Here is a 12654-nt window from a genome sequence, read left to right on the forward strand (position 1 = left end):
TCAATAATAATTAATGATTGATCGCTGGATTCGTGCCCTTTTTTATAGCAAATTTCAACAATATCTAAAAAGGTTGCCTCGTAATGCTCACTCATTTGCTTTTCACAATAAATATTTGGTATTTGACGTAATGTTTTAGAGCGATATCATTCTTCAATGACACATTTGTTTCAAATTTAATATTATATTTCAGATGAAATTTTTATTTTATACTCAATATTTGACATAATCATTTTTATGAAATATTACGATCAATATTTGAATCATTGGTTTGACTCCAATTATTTTTATTATATTATGTCAATAACATATTATTTTTTGTAAAATTCATTATTAACTGGTGGATTCAGTCAAAGTGCAATCGTTTAAATGGAAAATAGTCAACAGCGACATTACGAATATTCTGGCAATTGCCAACTATTTTTTTAAATAATTCTTTAATAAAAGTTTATTTACTTGGCTCAGTCCCCTGGAATTTGAGTCACACAACAGAACTGTTGCATAAACAAAACATTCAGATCATTAGAACATTTTCATCGGGGACAACTCAGCTCGATGGAGGCAACATACAAAGCGAAAGCAAATATGCGAACAAAATGTCTCCTACAGATATCATTATTCGATTGATTTTCCATGTATTAATTGTAGAATTCTAGTTAAAATTGCAATCAGCTATGCTAACAAAAACACAAAGTTTGCAAAACATATGTAAAAATGACATGAATCTCATGTTGTTGTACGGCAAAAATCAAAGCAATTCGATTGATTTTCCATGCATGAGATGGGAGTCTCGTCTAACATATGTGAAATAAAGTACAATTTTACTGTTAGCATGCTGTGAAATGCAAATCGAACACTGCCTCTAATGACTACGACCAAATATGGTTTTCATTGCCAAGTCGACAAATGAAAATCGTACATATTTCCAATTATGCCAATGACAGTGAAGAATACAAGACTTTTACTTCTCTCATTCTCACTATAGTTCTGCAGGCGAAACACAATTTATATGCAGAATTTCTGCGGCACAACTAATAATATGACTGAGAGAAATGGCCATAGAAAACATGCATTTTTCAATCATAGAATCGCAATGGGAGATTTTTAAAAGAACAAACAACGAAACAAAATAACAACATCACAAAACATATCGGAACTGCAATTAAAACGCAACAAAAGCAATTATTTGAGCATTCCAATTAAATTCGTTCAAATAGAACACATGACACCTGCTGCGATGCAGTGCGTACCATGACAATCTCATTAAACTGTAACGATTTTCGCTATATAAATTTCACAATGGAAAGTCATAAATTAAAGATGTTATTATGTTCAAGTTCTGACTATTATACATCCCATTCAAGTGGTTTCGTGCACATTTTTTTCCTGTAGTACTTCAATGTTTGCCGATTTAAGAGTTGAACACAATGGAATCGCAATTCAACTGAATGTGATTCTTTTGTGCATGCACAGTGCACACTCAAACTAAAGAATCTCATAACAATGTTATGAAACTTCGTTCGGTTTTATTGCTCTATTCAAATGGATTCGTTGAAGATGCTCGATGAGACGGCAGTTACGATGACAGTACAATTAAGAATTTACTTTTTCCAATTAGCATGAACAGTGGTTAATACTTTGCGTTGCTTTGCGTCTAAGCCATCTCTTTCGCTCTCAGTCTCCCTGTTTCTCTATCGAAATAAAGAAACAGAAAAATATGTTGGGTAAAATGTCAGTCGATTTTGTATGAAACGAAAATATTAAATATGAAATATATGCTAAATGCATCTGCATTGAAGTCTCGACACCAGTGAAAAAGGAAAGAAGGAATAACAGTTTTTAATTAGCATAAATGACTATTTATGTCTTTGCCTCTTGTCCGTTAATCGTATGGCTTATCTGTTTTTCTATCTGTTCATAGACTGAGACCGGCTGGCTGACTGCCTGAATGAAATGAATTGAATATAACAAATGACCTTGTTGCAAGTGATGGTGACACCCGGTGACACCAAGTCAATTTTTACATCTTGAATGTTTTTCGGACATTATATGCATTGCATATTGCTTTGCTATAGTCACACAGCAATTGAATCTATGGCTGAATTTTCTTCCAATTTTACATTAACCACACTCCTCATGTCTATTTCAATGGATATATTATCTTCTTGCATTAAAAATCACATATTCAATCACAATTTATCTAATTAAATACGAACATTATTTACTGTCGAAGTTTTGCACATAAGCATACTGTTTGTATGCATCATTGAGTCGAATATATTTTTGTAATACCAACCTAACTCCGTGCTGATCATTTTGAACAAGTGTCAAAGTTTAAGACCAACATAACATTGTTGTGAATGCACAGATTTAATTAAATAAGCCAAAGTAATAACTTTTTCATCAAATGACACCGGATCTGAAATGAAATTTGTGAAAGATACCATATTTTCAATATTTGAAAGTTTCAGATTAATACAAGGTAATATTTAAATATCGAAAGGATCAATAAAAAGTAGTTGATTTGTTGTGATATTTTGGTGTATTTTACATTCATATAACCTTAAAACTTGATGATCACGCATATAGCATGTCTATGTGTGCATACAAAATAATTTAAATAAACAATATAATTAAATTCTTACATCAAGCAGTTTTGAAAGAGATAAATAATTATTTTTAATTATTATAAATAATTTCATTTATGTTTTCAATTCATCTATTTTGTTTTAAATATTTTTCAATTATCAGTTTAACTGTTGTTTAAATGACAATGCCCAAAATCGGGCATGTGCATTTTTCCACGAAATGGGCATATACATCTGCACAATTTCTATGAATACGTATATAAGCACTAAATGGGCCAAAATATGGCTGGAATATTTTCGATGAAAAAAAATTATAACGATTGGACGAAGATGTATTTATTAAGCGTTTTCAGGTTCCTGCATTATCATCACTATCCGAATCATCATTGGCGTCATCAGCTTCACCAATTTCCTCATCCATATCGTCATCGCTTTTGGCGTCTGGAGGTCCAAAGTGTAATCGTTCTTCATAGAAATCGATGACAACTTGCGGCCATTTTTCACGGGCCAATGTCGATTTTACCAAATCAGTTTTCTCAGATTTTTTCCATTTTATAAGGAACACCAATTCACCATCTATGAATGTTGCGCCTGCGAGACAGACAAAATAAAATAATTCATATTTTTTTCTTTAAAAAAAACATTTAATGAAATTTACGACCAATTGAAAAAAAGTAAGCATTTCACTTCATATTATTGCTACAAATCAAGAGATTCAATCTACAATAAAAAAAAAACAGCTTGAATCGAAATAACGATAGGTCTATTAATTAATTTCCACAAATCGTAGAGTTTAAATTAAATGGTTGTTTTAATGCAAATGACTTTTGGTAGTAAAAACAATCAGTTGATTGAAGTGAAATAAAAAACGATGAATGAAAATTTGTTCAGAAAATATTTTTGGAAATGTATTGCTCACATTTATTTTGATAAATATCAGAGTTCTCAATCCGAACGTCGACCGATTTTTACGGTCGGGCAGGCATCCGGGTCTCAGGCCAAAAGAAATAAAGCCCTTGGCCATTTCAGAAATAGGTCACCATATAACCTGCAATTTATTTCTATTTCGTTCTGTCTTAACTGAGATAAGAAAACGTGTCTTTAATGTATGGCAATGTATCGAAAAGGAATGAAATGTCCTTCTTTGTTGACCTTGAAATTGATTCCGAATCACGTTTACATCATATTTTGCTCAAGCTATCGTGTGTTAAAAAGCGGAAACATTACCGTATTATTCGTTTAAATATTCACTTGACCCCATTCAAAATACATTATCGTCCTTACATTTCACAGATCTTTTGAAACAGTCTCACTTTTTCAAGGATAATAAACAAATGTTTGTCAAAATGGTGTCCATAAATTTGATGTCTTATTTATGAAGAAAATTACTATCAAAAAGTATTTCATTGCGATAACATTACTGTAAAACTCTGAGAGCGAAAAACTTTATTCGAGAACGAAAAACATAAATTTTTAAAACTTTTCTGAGTTAATCGTTTCAAGTGGGTGAAAATTCGTTCCATTCCACAAAAAAAAAAATGAAACTGTTGGACACGCATCAGTACTTTTTCACTTGGCTTCGCATATTTCCGTCAAACTCGAAAACTAGTCGCAAAGCCAATTGCATTTCTATCGTATTTTATGTTTATATTTTCATAGCATTAAGTTTGGCAGTGATATCAAGTTTTCTTTTTATACGCAAAAATGCCGTTAATAAATATGGTGATGACTGTGGATTTTCCATTTATCCAATTGCACAAATAATAGGCTTTGGGTGTGCACTTTATAATATTATTGTTGCACAACTTCTTCGCGATAAACTACAGAAATTGCTAGACAGAAATTCAAAGAATTTATGATGGTTGGTATTAAAAAAAAAGCAGATAAAAATCATCTTTGTTGATTTCAAATTGATGAAAATTCAATGTATTTCCTCAGATGCATCTGAGGACATGAAAGAATTATTGACCTAAATTAATGAGAAAAATGAATGGAAAACGAAATGAACTCTCTGCTATATACATTTGGGATTTTCCCTTTATATTGAAGTGATTACTGTTTTAAATGTTCTTTACTGTTTCTTCAATGATGAATACGTCAACACTGAACATTTATTTTATCCAGGAAGATTTGAGTTTGTGCATATCAATCTTTATCTGTAGAAAAAATTAAGTTTTAATCAATTATTTTTTTCTAGTCTCCCCTGGAATCAGAATTCCGTTATTGGATGGATTGGAATGATAATATTTGTAGTGTTTGCAAGTCCAATCTATTTCTTTATAAACGGTATTTTCCTTTCATTCTTCACATCAATTTGCTCATTCCACGAAGCGTTCTATTTAAATTCAAAAATATATTGCGCAAACTGGATGAACTAACTGATGATGAACAAATACCATCGAACGAATTGAAAGTTAAGGCACTCTTATGTGAAATTATTCGAAATAACACCAAAGGAAAGGAGTATGATTATTTACGTTTTCGAATTTCGATACATGTTTGTATGTTGTTTTTTGTGTGTTTTCATTTTTAGATTTTTGAAACAAAGTATTCAGTTCTATCTTCTATTCGCCGTTTATTTTTCTTCAAGTGGTTTTTGATGTAATATATTTGACAAGTGCCATATTTCAAATGCACATGGTGAGTCTTCTTAAAATTAATTTTTAACTTCTGTACATGCGGGTAGTATGAATGTTTTTGCAGGTTTGGAAAAAATCATATTTTTTTTTAATGAATTTAGCGAAAGAACATTTTCCATGCGAACATTTCACAAGAACGACTATGTCTTGCACCAAAAACGTTTTTTGTGCGTCTAAGCTTGAATATGCTCTATGTTTAGTGAATTACTTCAGCTATTTACTTTCGGCTTGAGTTAATTTTCCTTTGAATTCAATTCCTTAAGGCTGTAAACTATCGGAACACAGATCATAGCAGTAATTAATGGGTCCTCAAATTTACTTGTTTATTGTTACGTGGCCTTCAAAGCAAGTGACTATTACGCAAGCATAGCAGATTTACTTTATCTATCAAATTGGAATAAATTACCGATGAAAAATCAGAAAATAATTATGTTGATGATTCGAGATGCCCAACATTCCATTCATCGATACCATGGTTTGCGCCACATCAAAATCGATTTGGGCACATTTACACAGGTACACTGGAACTTTAAAATATTAACTTTGAGTCCATTTCTTTGATATTTATACTTGTTTTCAGATTTCAAAAAGCATCTTCGGGCTTTACATGGTAATATTATATATAATTTAATATTCAAATGATATAATAATATACATATAGGTCCAAAAATCTCTCACAAAAAAAGTGTATATTAAATTGGTGAAAAATTGAGATTATTCAATTGCATTCAATGTATATAGTAAAACTTCTCGGCTCGTGTTCCCAAAATGTATGGCATGTTGGTCTAGAATTCTACCGAATCTACACATTGGTGAATATGGTAAATTGTTTGTAATTAATTCAAGTATAAAACTTTAAATGTAAATTCAATTGATACATCTGTATAAATATATAATTTTCATGCTTTTTTCTTTGGACGTTGATTAACCCAAAATAAATAATTTAGTACTAGCAGTTTTGCGAAAAATACTTCTTTTATTCAAATCTATGCGTATTTGAACATAGACTTTTATATTTTCAATTGAGTTTTTATTGATTTCTCGATTCTTTGAAAACATAAAAACATGGCCTTTTGTTAGCGTCGATCTAATCAAAATGTACGATACCGGAAAACCGCATAAAAGAATAATTGTTTGAAAGAGAAAAACTGCCAAAGTAAATTCGATAAATCGCATGAACAAGCGTCACAACATAGAGTGAAAGTGACATTTAATGCTGATACTAAATTTTTCGCTTTATTGAATAATGTTTTCCAAATTACCCGCATAATAACCAAAGCCAAAGCATATAATCAATATAAATGGCAAACAAAACTAAGCACACGTGAAAACGGTATGATTAAATGCGTATATATTTATTGCGTAAATAAAGCTGTAATCATGAACAAAAAAATATTCATATTGGCCAACCGATGGAAAATGTATGTATACATATAATTAGGTTTTCCGAATTTCGACATGGATATTGAATGTCGTAGTAACCGATCAACGTATCATCATCATTAAATTGGAATAAAATAGAAATCAAATCACATTCAGCGCTAAGGTTACAAATAGTTTGCAGCAGCAGCAATATCTTTACAAAATTGAGTTGAAAATTGACTTTAAATCGGAGCATAAATGTGGGAAATGTCTATTGCGACCTTGTGCACACAATGGTCAAGCATTGGAATTGTGCCATGCGAAAATTGTACGGAATCTAAGTCAGTGGTTTGTTTCGTTGTGTTTTCTTTCTCATCATATTTATTTGGCGTCGTTGTTGTTGTTGCTTTAAGAAAATACATGCAGGTACCAATGCAAAGAATTCGCTTTTTCTTTGCTACCGCTACACTGCATTCCGTCCGAATATGTGCATGAATGGCGGAAAACATTTGTTTCTGCATTCAGATGGAAATCGAAACTTCCATTGAATAAATGTAATTAATGTACGTTAATTATATAGATAAAAACTGTCCGCGCTTGAATTAGCGCTCACAACACATTGCCAATGGTTAAATGAAGGTTTTTCTCAAGTAGAAACTGTAATTTGTGCAAATTGCACGAATGCTTAGAGAAGAACACTGTGAAAAAAAAAAAGAAAACCAATATTTTATCAGAGCAATTTCATTTTCATGGTTTCACCCATGTTCTTGTTTTTAAAAAAAAAAAAAAAAAAAAAAAACTGTTTCGAGCCACTATATTGGGATTGGAAATTCGCTTGAAAAGTGAATTCACAAAGTTTGCTGATTTTTTTCATGTATGAAATCCGGGTCTTCATTTGGTTTGAATGAAATGGTATTGCCTTGTTTTAGCTCGTATATATATTCATTTGAAGCTGACATGAAAGTGAATTATTTTATAATTTGATGCAACACATTGATGTGCAGTGGTTCGGTTTGGGGTTTCAAATCAAATTGGTGATTTGGTCATGGTTTTGGTAATTTATTTAGGAAATGAGCATTTACTTTCGCCGCTATATTTTCCCAATGCATTTCGTTGACAACAACAAATATTCAATCCATCAAATTTTCTGTGCATTATGGAATCAAGTTTGACACAATCACCTGGCACATAAAAAACATGTTGTAATTTTCATTGAGGAAGGCATTAACATGATACGTGACCTTTTGACACATGTACTATGAAATTATTGTTGTACTATGTTTATGCTTTGATTGCGCGAATACACCCGGACCCATGATCGAAACAGTGTTCGTAAAAATTCCACATCATGATTATCATATCGTATTTCCGAGGTGAGTATTTGCCCGAGCGCCAGTTTTATCTTCAAGTGTGTGCATGTGTTTTTAAGCTTCTTTTCCATGTGGCCTGTTACGAGAGAGCTTATTCACTTTTGGTGGCGATGCGAGGTTAAGCCAATCTAATTATTTTTTTCAATTTTTTTTTCGCTTATTAATTACAAACTACATAATGAATATGCGGCCAATGTGTCAGTTGATGCGCACGTAATATTACGGCAGCCGTTTGAAAGAAAAAAATCATGAACCTCACCGACGACAACCATACAAAAATTAAAAAACATTTTGTTATCATTATGTATGAATTCTCTACTGCGACAAAAGCCACAATGTGTTATTTACTGCATTTTTTTATGTTACGTCGAAACAATTTCAAATCACTTTGTAGCCTGTGGTTAGTGTGTGTGTTTGAAAAGCACTATAGTATATATTTCATAAAGAAAGAAAATTGAATAATTTCCAAGCATGTAGTCGATCGGTTAATAAGTCGTGTTGATTAACACTTTGGAACCAGGAAATTACAAGATAGTCAATTGGCATAGCATGTCACCGCGGTGAAATTGAGCGAAAGAAAGATTGAAATAAAAAAAAATAACAAACATGACGCACATTTTTCTACGTTCCTCGGTTGACTTGTTGAACGCAAATAGAATATAACTGGTTGATTGAGATACACTGTGTATACGCGATGTCTAACATGTATGTCATTGGGTTTTCTTTGACGTTTTCATATTTTTTTTTTCAAATCAATTTCACGCATGCATGTATTGTGCGCTTCATTTGGCACAGCAATATGATAAGCAAATCGAGTTTTCTATTTGCACGTTATCAGTTAATTGATTTCTATTCACAATTCGATAAAACTAAATGAGCCGAAATCCCAAAGGCATTTCTGACCTCATTAATCAAACTGTTTAGTTGATCCGATTGCTTTTGTTGGATCGAAAGTCGTACGTAATGCATCAAATGAGGCTCCTTTGGTTTTTCTCGGTTTTAACATTTCGCATAAATTCTATGTCGTTTTTCTCGGCACTCGTACCAAACGAAGAACGGTTTGACTTGTAACATTTGGCCTAATTTATTTTTGAAGTTTTCATTTGCTTTCTTTCTTTTACTTTGTGTAAAACTTTTAGCAAGCAAACGGAATGTTCAATGGCAAACGATAACAGAAAACTGATTTTTTACTGCAATAATATGCATTTGGATTACATTCAACTTTTGATTTCGATTGAACCATATAAAACGGTATGTTTGAGTCTCTTTTTTTATGATATTCAGTGCTGTTTTTTTTTATGGCATTCCAATGGAAAACATTTATCTTTCAGTTTATGAAGACGCATCCGATTGCATTACATTTTGTGAATTTAAATGCGCAAAATGAAATGCTTCCAGCTGATTGGTACAAAGTACCAGCATCAGTAAAGCATCACATAAAAAGACTTTACATTCGAAATGGCAACATTGCATCAATTGAATCGAATGCATTTAATTCAAAAGCATTCAAACGACTTTACTATCTTGAATTGGATGGCTTGCCCATCAAACATTTCAAACGAAATACATTTAATGGTTTATTTTTCTTAAGGATATTGATACTACGCCATTTGCATTTGTATACGTTTCCATCGAATTCGTTTATTCCAAACGTAAACGTGGCATGGAATAAAAATGAATTACAGAAGATTCTCGATTTTAATCAATATTCGGCACGAAACGAAAAAATCAACAATGACAATTGTACATATTTCGGTGATAAGAGCATCACTTTAAACATTTCACCGTGTTTGAAGATCTTATATTTGAACAATGACAACAGATCGATTTCTCCGTGGATTGTTTTGAAACAATTTAAATTGGCTGTGATTATCATATTTTTAAGCAGCTTATTCTCGTTTTTCATTGGCATAAAATTGTCATTTAAAATTCTACAAATATATCGACAAGTCTGGCGACAGTGCAAGAAATTCATACAAAATCTGGAAAACGATGCCGCATCAATGTTTATTGAAAGTGATTTTGTGATGAATAAAATCAACGTTAAGAGAATACGAAAGCTTCATTTATCTGAATAATAGTTCAATATTTCAGGATGAAATCAATATGATTCTGTAAAATTTTCTTCAATATTATTTCACTATCACTCATGAATCAAAAGATACTAAAAACATATCGGCGGAAATTGTATGCAAATGTTAAGCTAAAAATATCTCCATTTAAACAATGAATTTTTGAACCGACGTTACACATGTAATAAATGTCTTTATTGGCGATAGAACTTATAACATTTTAAATTGTGTTTCATTTCGTTTTCAATTCATTATTTTACTTTAACTTTGTTATATTGAATTTCTGTTCATATTTTGCAAAATTATAAAATGATAGGACAATAACTAATAATCCATAACTTTGTTTTTGAAAAAATTTCTTAAAATTATTTACCATCTCAATGATATTTCTCATTTCTATTTTACTAATAAAGAAAAAAAAATTAACTTTAATGTAAATTGTCTGAATTATATGAAAATATTAGTGGACCTTGTCTGAAAAAAATAAAAGTCAAATTTGTTTTTGCTGCAAAATGCATTGAAGTTGAATGGCTAATATCATATTAGCGTCGAGAAGCGAAAGTGTTCCAGAGCATATGCAAATTGTGTTGCATCATCATTGTGTCTTGAACGGGGTGGAAGTGATCATGAGTTTCCAAAAATCTGGCTGCATCTCGTTCATAGGATGCAATTTGTTCCGGCTGGAGCGTACGAATTTCTTCCAAATCCATCCAAGTCGGTTCGATAGCTCTTACGTACAATGGATTTTCGCTGAAATCGTTTCCAGAAAATGGTGACCAATTTGAATTCGAAGAAATAACGCAGCTACACTTGAAAAAGTAATGATATTCTAGGAATAATCCACGATTTTGATGTGGAATGAACTCGTACAGAGTGGCGCCCGGACTTGAACAAAAAAAAAAAAAACAGAAAAAACCATCAAAGAATGAAATCAAAATAAACGCATCAAAATAACTTACAAATAGAAACCGAAGAGCTGTTGACCTTTTTTGATGGGTCGAATCACTCTACAAATCAGGCGATGATCAACAAAATACCAGCAAACATTCGGAATACAAGAATGGTTAATGTAGCATCCGAAAGCATACATTCCATTGCCGAATGTACGTAGGGCAAACGATCCCAAATGTTGATCGTGTACTTCTTGCCAGTATTCGCTTGCGTTTATTGCATGCTCAGCAACGTGAAAAAAATGAAGAATCAAGTGTTGCAAGAAACGACGATGTTCCAAAGATGTAAATTTTCCATTGAAATCTGGTAAACGCATGACTTTATCAAAGGCAAGTTTTGTGGCACTTCGGGCAAGTTTCAATTTTCGGGTCCATTGATTACCGGAATGGGTAGGTAGCTGAAAAATCAGGCTGAAATTTTTTTGATCATCGTTTTGGTGTCCGCTCACACTGTTACCAGCTAGCAGTAATTTGACCGTCTGCATTAGGTCATTTACACATGGAAATGCATCATTTGCGTGGTACAGCATTCTTAACACCAACCCAAATGTTTCTTTTTTCGTCCAATTGTCAGGCATTCCGCAATCGTATTTATGATAGGCCTTTTCCATGCAAACGTCATTGCAAAACAAAGCGCCAGCACAATTTTTACATGGAATCAAATTGTTACATTCTGCATAACAATACATGCATCGTGCAAATGTATTTTTACCAGATCGGTTGTGCTCTATGATACGTGATTTATCAACAAAAGGGTCATGCATTTGCGAATGATCTGGTTCCATTGGTTCATGCGTGAAAGCGAATGGTTTTTCAATCAAAACAGTTTGACCAATTGTCAAATCTCTTGTAGTGACGACATGCCGACCAAATTTTGAGTTCTTTACAATTTTTAAGCAATCAGCAACACCAGGATGACTTTCGTTTTCATTAAAGTCCAATTGCGGTTCACGAATATATGATTCATTGACTGATTGGTTCATGTTTTCCTTGCAATTTTGCTCACGAGTGTTTAGTTTTGACATTTTCGCAGATGGATATTCAGCCTGCTTTGCCAGTTCAATGTCAATCAAACATTCTGGAAAATGTTTCAGATGCATGAAACATGTCGATCGATTCGCATATGCCAATGCCAATGCTTCGGAACCATTTTCAGCGTACGAAATACTTTCATTATACCAGGCTATTGCTTCGTGGTACTTCTTTTTACCGAACAATTCGTTGCCTTTGTTACGTAATTTGTTTGCAGTCACATTATTTTTAATCAATTTTTCGTAATTTACCGATCCACGGTCTTGCATTGGACAAATTTCAACGAACAGATTGTCATTCGGCGCCGGCTCTTTGCACCACAAAGTGTATAAATTGTCATTTGCCATCTGAAATTAATTCATACAACATTAATTAAAACACTGACAACTGATTTCAATTACAAATTTTTGCACAAAAATAAAAACTACTGACTATAAACTGAAAGTGAACAAAAACTGTTAGCAACCACTTTACTGTAGAACAAACAAAAAGCTAAAAAACTCTCTATATTTTAATGTTTTATTTGACACAGAAATGTCATTCGAGTAGCATCCAGAACTCGCGTGGTTTCAACTCAACAATTACAAACCGAATGAGAACCGACGTATAAGAAGTCAGTATGATCAACTTAAAAAAAAAAA

At 32.4% G+C, this 12654-nt stretch overlaps 1 long non-coding RNA gene across 1 annotated transcript; it reads left to right on the forward strand.

Moving 5' to 3' along the window:
- Positions 1-4686: 4686 nt before the first annotated feature.
- LOC116339923 lies at positions 4687-12654 on the forward strand. The gene is made up of 7 exons (XR_004201042.1): positions 4687-5051; positions 5122-5228; positions 5491-5743; positions 5808-5837; positions 5969-6048; positions 9099-9210; positions 9291-12654. It is a non-coding gene; the product is annotated as an uncharacterized LOC116339923 (long non-coding RNA).

The sequence above is a fragment of the Contarinia nasturtii genome, unplaced genomic scaffold, assembly GCF_009176525.2.
Source record: "Contarinia nasturtii isolate CC-2019 unplaced genomic scaffold, AAFC_CNas_1.1 Cnas_scaffold_533, whole genome shotgun sequence".
Lineage (NCBI taxonomy): Eukaryota > Metazoa > Arthropoda > Insecta > Diptera > Cecidomyiidae > Contarinia > Contarinia nasturtii.